This window comes from Thunnus thynnus, chromosome 10, assembly GCF_963924715.1.
Source record: "Thunnus thynnus chromosome 10, fThuThy2.1, whole genome shotgun sequence".
NCBI classification, from domain to species: Eukaryota; Metazoa; Chordata; class Actinopteri; order Scombriformes; family Scombridae; genus Thunnus; species Thunnus thynnus.
The window spans coordinates 13,413,335-13,421,116 of NC_089526.1; the positions used below are offsets into that span (position 1 = coordinate 13,413,335).

The following is a 7,782-nucleotide window of genomic DNA, read 5'->3' on the forward strand; positions in this document are numbered from 1 at the left end:
GTTTAGAGGTGGTAATAATGTGAGCAGAAATTGCAGCTGAAGGAGTTTCAAATGTCCTTAACCCTTGTGGGGTTTTTTTTGAAAATCATTGTTTGGGGTCCCACACACCCCAGTGATGTATATGTAAAAATAATAGGAATTATTTTAAAAAATCAGTTAATTTCTTCCTTTAAATACACTTTTCATTTTCTCATATTAAAACTCCAATGACATAAACCCTAAAACTGTAGACTAATTTGGGATATGGGAGGGGTACTGGCACATATCATCAGTCCAAAATCATGTCTATAAGCAAAATTAGGAAAAGCCATGAAGTATCAAGGTGATAAAAGCATGTTCATTGTGTTTATGAGCTGTTAAATAGATGTTAAAAAATTTGAAAACTTAATCGAGCTACGTAATTACACTCCTGATCACATTTTTTCCTTCAGTATTTCACTCCAGTTGATTATGAACTACTTAATTCCGACAAAAGCCTAACGATGCGTTCACTTGCAAAGTGCCAAGTAAGGTGTCCAAGCCCCCTCCATATGTGGTGTCAGCAGCAGGCACAGCAGTGCTGTGGCCCCACCAGATGCGTTACCTTGTGTGTGGCCCCATTCTGTTCCAGATGACAGAGTGAGAGTATGTTTGTGTGTGTTTGCATATGTGTGTGTTCAAAGAGAGAGATGGTTCCAAACATGTTTGTGTTTTCACATCTTGCTTTCCTGTGTGCATCAGCATATCTGTGTGTGCGTCAGTATGTGTTCTCTAGCCGTGGGACTAGTAATGTGTGTTTTTTATGTGTGTGTGTGACTTGGGGCATGCTGCTGTGCCCAATGAGTCAGTGTGATGGAGTGCTAGCCTGGCGCTATGCTAGCTAGGCAACCTCAGCAATGTTTTCATTATCACTGCACCCAGTCACCTCAGACCTGGGACCCCACCCTGTCCTAGAGCATTACAGTCCGTCTCTATTTTACCACGCAAGTGACAAACACAACACAACACACACACACACACACACACACACGCACACATACTGCATAACTAAAAGATAAAGATTGCATGATTAAAATATGAGTTTACTCCACTAATTCTGGCAGTCGATTTGTCTTCTAAGTGTGTGCATAAGTAGCTTTGTGTGTCCATTGTGTGCGTGTGTGTTTCTGCGTCTCCTGTCCCCTAGGCTTGTCCACTGGATGTGTATTTGTGCCCTTATCCTGAGCTCTGTTCTGACAGAAGGAGGCTGCTGTGTGCTCGTTACTGTAAGTCTCTCGCAGACATTGTTCCCTCAGTGGGAGGAGTGGAGTGTGTGTAAGTGACTGGGTAATTGGCTCTCCACTGGCCTGAGCTTTGTCCCCTATGTGTGCACTCACACGTACAGTTACAGGCTGCAGCACAAATGTAAGCTGATGGTCTGTGAGAGCCATGTCATCTGTATGACAGGTGCTATACATACGACATCAATCGTGACCCAAACACTCGTCATTCAACAGATACAGAGGGTGTTGTATTGAATAGTAAAGGGAACACTGGTTGTCAGGGTCACCCAAGTCAAATATCCCTAGAGACTGGAGGAAGTCGCCCTGGCAACTACCAGCCCCTCTCCATCCCATCCCCCTTTCAATTCACTCCTCATCACATTACTCATCTGTCATGCAGGCTGCACGCACACACACAAGACACAAGATGTTCAGTGTTCAGGGACATACAGTATTAGACTCCATCATGACACTACTCACAAGAGAGAAAGATGGGAAGAAGGTGAAGGTGATCATGCATACAGACCACATCAAACTTTTCTGTACAACCTTCTTCTGTCATCTCAAGAACATTGCCAAACTACATCCCATTTGATTCCTTCCTGATGCAGTGAAGCTGGTCCATTCATCTCCTCAAGGCTGGACTACTGCAATGTACTATACCTTTTCTGGATTCCTGCCAGAATCCTCCAGTCTGCTGCTTGGATACTAATGAGACTGTGGTTACAACATCAATTTACACTGGCTACCTGTCTCCTTCAGGACAGGAGTGTGTAATTCTTCTTCTGACCAATGACTGTATCTATAGAAATGCACCTGCCTGAAAAAGCCCTTAAAACCAAAACCTCAGATTAAATGACCTTTTTCACCCAATTGATCAAGCTCTGTAATACCAGAAATCAGACCTTAAGCTGCATCCCAGTCTCTGAAATGCTCTTTCCCACATCTAGCATTCGTTTTTAAAGACAGGGCTCAAGACCATTTGTTTAGCAAAGCATTTATTTATGTTATTGCCTCTTAAGCATTTTAAATGCATACCCTTGCCTCCAAGATTTTATGATTTTAATCTTTTATAATTATTAATCTTATTATAGGCAATCAAAATGTCAACTGGTCAGAATGGTTTACAGACTACAATTGCTAATGGAAAATAGCTTGAGTTGCAACTTTGCACTTCTCTCCCTTGTATGTCACCCCATCTTGTGTCCTCTACAGGCTTCTGTTGCTTCCCTCCCTCCTCACCTCTCCCACACTCACTCTCTTCCTCTCTTCTTCCCTCTCCTTCTTTCCCTCGTCCTCCCTTGCGAGTGGACTCATGGTGAGTCTAATTTTAGCTGTACCGCGTCAGTTGCACTCCACTTTTATTGCTCCAGATATTTGCGTCTTACATATGCATTTTCACATAGAACATCTTGAGCGGATGTGTGTGTGTGTGCCGCATGTGTGAACAGATGAGTAATGTGCTGAAGAGTGAGATGAAAGGGATGGGATTCGAGGCAGCGAGTCTCCAGGGTTGTTTGACTGGGGTGACCCTAACAGCTGATTGGCTAATTCCCTGTCCTCTGAGCCATCCCATGATGCTTAGAGGAAGGGTAGCTCCCAAGGTTATGTATGCTAACACATGGGGGAACATGAAGTGTGTAACACAACTGCACACACACACACACATGCACAGACGATTGAAGCAGAACCTTATCATTGGCAAAGCCTGGGGGATTGTCACATTTCCATTTAAAGCAGTACAGACATGTTAGCAGTAAATCACAGGTCATTCATTTACTCAGTAAAGCAAGGTGAGACAGACGGAGGACAGTGTGGCTAAACTATAAGCAGATGCTCTTGGAAACAATCCTGGTGAAAAAACATGCTGTTTCTTTTTCTATTTCTTTTGTAGTGAACAAAAATAGCGCTGAAAGATGAGTTGATTAATTGATTAGTCAGTTAAAAGAAAATGTATCAGCAACCATTGAAATAATAAAGTAATGGTTGAAACCATTTATCAGCAAAAATGTAATGAATTGGCTTTTTGTGTTTCATATCATTATAATTGACATATACTTCTCCGAGTTTTAGACACTATGCTCTTTGTGAATTTGTAATTGGCATTTTTCACCATTTTCTGATATTTTGTACATTCAACCATTAACTGATTAATTGGAAAACAAATCGCCAGTGTAACAGATACTGGATAATCATTAGATGCAGCTCTAAACAAAAATAAGTGCATTAGATTACATTTGTATGTCTAAGCTACAGTTTAATGTCTTCAAATTTCAGATGCAAAAAGATCAGATAATCGTGACAATTCTCATCTTGACCTATGAAATAGTAGTTCAGCAGAATGAAAAAAAAAAAACAACTTAAGGTTCACTTACTAACTTTCATCTGTGCAGCTTTCAGTAGCATCTCACAGCCTTCATCTGCAGATGAATTTTGCTTGGTTGTCATGGAGATGGCTCAGTGGTTATCATCAAGTGACGACTGAGACAACTGACAATGCGCGTCATTTCCATGACAACTAAGCAAACTCCCACCACTGATGACCATGAGATGCTGTTGAAAGCACTGGGAAAGAAAACAAGTAAGTGTACGTTGAGCTGCGTTGTCAAACATTAGATGATATTTTCAACTATGGAGGAATGCATACAGTCTTTATTGTGTGCCTGGCAACACTTTCTTCAGCCAGACAACCCACCTCTACTTGTTAGCTGCGTCCAGCTGTTTAACTAATGCTAATGTAGTAGCCATATTATTCAGCCCGAGGACACTGGCAGTGGCAGAGGTCAATTAGGATTAAGTTCTGCCATATTACATAGACTTACAGTAGACCACTGATGTTAAAAGGTTAAACTCAATCTGCCTGACAATAGAACTGAGGAACAGACATGAATATAATTGGGACGGATGTCTTTGTGCCCTTGTGACATCTGCTGACTGTGTGTGTAGATTTCATTCATAGATTCAAACCTTGTCAGGCTGTTTTCCTGCGGATTATGGAGAACTGTGACTGTGGCTGCAGGTCTGATCAAATTGAAACAAACATCTGGACACACCCTGGTATGCTAACAGGCAGGGACACATACACATAAGCACACCTCATTAACTTGAGTAGCTCTAACTCACAAAATAAGTCATGATTCATTAGATTACGCCATGTTCACTAGCACATGCTAACATGTCGTGCTACTAAATCAAGGCTTGTTTACCCTGACTGAATGATCAGTCAGGCCATTCATCACTCAGTGAAAACATCTTGTTATTCGAGTGTTTTCCTGGCAGCCATTTGAATGTACTGGTGTGTCTGTGTCAGTGCATGTTTATGTACGAGATGGCAAGGTTGCACGTGTGCCCAGAAATGTGATTTTGGATTGAATGAAATGAGGGATGATGAAGGGGAGGGAGTTTGGATGAGTACCCAAGAGGCACTCAGTCATTCAAATGTTGTGTCATCACTGGGGAATGAAACATCTGGCACTGGGGTGGTGTGTTGGCCTTGACTGACTGGTTTTGCTCATTTATTCAGTCAGTCACAAACTGGGAAGTCTGTCTCTCTTAGTGCAGGGTTAGTTCTACTGGAAATAGTCCTAATTAGACAAATGTGCAACTATTTGAACAATCCACATGTTTGTGTTATTTTAGTTGAATAAAAAGCCCTTATTTATGCATGACAAACATGTAGTGGACAATTTTATTTTGGTCTGATTCATTTATCAACTGAAACAACAGACAGGTGACAAATTAAAGGATGAATTAATCATTAGAGAGCCAAGACATGCAGTTACTTCTATACACTAATAATGATAATGATGTGAATTATACAGTGCATTTAGAAAGCATTCAGACCCCTTCACTTTTTAACATTTTGTTATGTTGCAGCCTTTTAAATTAATTTTTTCCTTCATCAATCTACACTCAATACCACAAAATGACAAAGCAAAAACAGAATTTTAGAAAGTTTTGCAAATTTGTTGAAAAGGAAAAATTGAAATATCACATTGACATAAGTATTCAGACCCTTTACTCAGTATTTAGTTGAAGCACCTTTGGCAGTGATTAAAGCCTCGAGTCTTCTTGGGTGTGACACAACGAGCTTTGCTTGGATTTGAGGATTTTCTGCTGTTCTTCCTGCAGATCCTTTCAAGCTCTCTCAGGTTGGATGGGCCATCGATGGACGGCCATTTTCAGGTCTCTCCAGTGACCTGAAAATGGCTGGGCCACTCAAGGACATTCACAGAGTTGTCCCTAAGCCACTCCTGCATTGTCTTGGCTGTGTGCTCAGGTTATCATTAAGGATATCTCTGTACCTTTTTCCATTCAGCTTTCTCTCAGCCCTGACCAGTCCCCCAGTCCCTGTTGCTGAAAAACACCCCCATAGGCATGATGCTGCCACCACCATGCTTCATCATTGGGACGGTATTGGGCAGGTGATGAACGGTGCCTGGTTTCCTTCAGACATGATGCTCAGAACTGAGGTCAGTTAAATCTTCATTTCATCAGACCAGAGAATTTTGTATCTCACTGTCTGAGAGTCCTTTAGGTGCTTTTTTGCAAACTCCATGGAGGCTTTCCTGTGTCTTTCACTGAGGAGAGACTTCTGTCTGGCCACTCTGCCATAAAGCCCACATTCTTGGAGTGTTGCAGTAATGGTTGTCCTTCTGGAAGTTTCTCCACACAGGATCTCTGGAGCTGAGCCAGAGTGACCATCGAGTTCTTGGTCACCTCAAGGCCCTTCTCCCCCGATTGCTCAGTTTGGCTGGGCGGCCAGCTCTAGGAAGAGTCCTGGTTGTTCCAAACTTCTTCCATTTAAAAATTATGGAGGCCACTGTGCTCTTGGGAACCTTCAATGCATTTGTTTTGGTAGCCCTCCCCAGACCTGTGACACAATCCTGTCTCTGAGCTCTGCAGGCAGTTCCTTTGACCTTATGGCTTGGTTTTTGCTCTGATATGCATTGTCAGCTGTGAGACCTTATACAGTATAGAAAGATGAGTAACTTTCCAAATCATGTCCAATCAATTGAATTTACCACAGATGGACTCCGATCATGGTGTAGAAACATCTCAAATATGATTAAGAGAAATGGGAGGCACTGGAGCTAAATTTCAAGTGTAATAGCAAAGGGTCTGAATATTTATGTCAATGTGATATTTCAGTTTTTCCTTTTTAATAAATTTGCAAAACTTTCTAAAATTCACTTTTTACTTTGTCATAATGGGGTATTGAGCGTAGATTGATGAAGGAAAAATGAATTTAAATCATTTTGACTTGTGACCAGTCTCACAAGTTGAATCTCTGTCTACCTTTCTTTGCTTTCAAACACCATTTTAAAGCATTTATAAGTCGTAACCAATAGCTTCATCAGTGTTCAATAACTTATTTATTAATGTTTTATACTGTAGACTATAAACCAAACAACTTTGGGGTTGCCAAGTTGTGAAAATCCCTTTAACTGGTTTATGTCATCCTCCAGCATTAGATTAGTTCACTAGTTCATCATGAAAACAGCTTGACTGGAAAACAGCGGCAGAACTTTAAGATTAACTTTAAGAATGTATAACATTTATAACCAGAAATTTGATTGATTATTGTAAATCTTTATTATTGGCTTATTACTGTACATTTGACACACATGACTACAGACTTGATGGCTTATTAGAACGTAAGAAACACATGAGCATTTATTAATGGATTACCAACACATATCTTCATTGCTACCAAATAAAGCATTATTAAGTTGTTTATTAACCATTTATAATTCCATTGGTTACAACTTATAAACCCTTTATAAAGGATGCTATATATGAAAGTGGCACCTTTTTAAAACACTTTGGTTCATACTGGATGATTCATGCAGTTTTTATGGCATGTGTGACAGATTTTATCGCATATGACTTAACATCATCACACAAGGATGAATTACCACCAAGAATAATATGAAAAACTAAAGGCCAGTTTTATGACCCTATCATTTGCCATCAAATCCTGCTGATTGAAGCATATTTCTCCTCTGCTGTTAACAAATTCATGTGTCCTATAAGTGACACTTTGTGATAGCCTTCTCTCCTTTCTCTCCTCTCTGTCTCATCCTGTCCAGGTGGAGCACCTGCTTAACGAGAACATCCACATCTGTGCACACCATCGCACTGCCTGCATCTGCAGTGCAGGCCTAATGGCTGTGATTGGAGGAGAGAGGAGACACAAAGCCCTGTTTGATTGGACAAGAGCTGAGGCTCAGCATAACGTGACTGGAGTAAGAGGACTCTCATGTTGCTGGGCTTGTTGAAAATTACCACTGCTTCTGTTTGCACAAACATAAGATAATAAAGAGAAAATAAAAATGAAAAAAGAGAGGAAAGAAGAAAAGAAATGTCTTGTGTGAGGGGGAAAAAAACGGCGAGTTATTTAGAGAAAGCAGGTACCGGATATTGCAGATCAGCAGAGGAGTGAGTCGAAGAATGTCTCTCTCACTGTCACACTATCCTCTCACACATTGTGTTTCAACACATGAAGGATAATATCCTGCACAAGCAAATGGCCCATCGC

General features: G+C 40.9%; 1 long non-coding RNA gene across 2 annotated transcripts in view; it reads left to right on the top strand.

Annotated features, from left to right (window-relative positions):
* The window catches only part of LOC137191191 (uncharacterized), a 16,960-nt gene extending 9,178 nt beyond the window's left edge, over positions 1 to 7,782 (top strand). The window contains exons 1-3 of one of the 2 annotated variants that reach the window (XR_010930365.1): positions 2,471 to 2,559; positions 5,560 to 5,713; positions 7,334 to 7,782. This is a non-coding gene — a long non-coding RNA (uncharacterized lncRNA). Of the gene's footprint in view, positions 1 to 2,470; positions 2,560 to 5,559; positions 5,714 to 7,333 lie in introns of those variants that run through there. The other variant, XR_010930366.1, reaches the window with a different exon arrangement.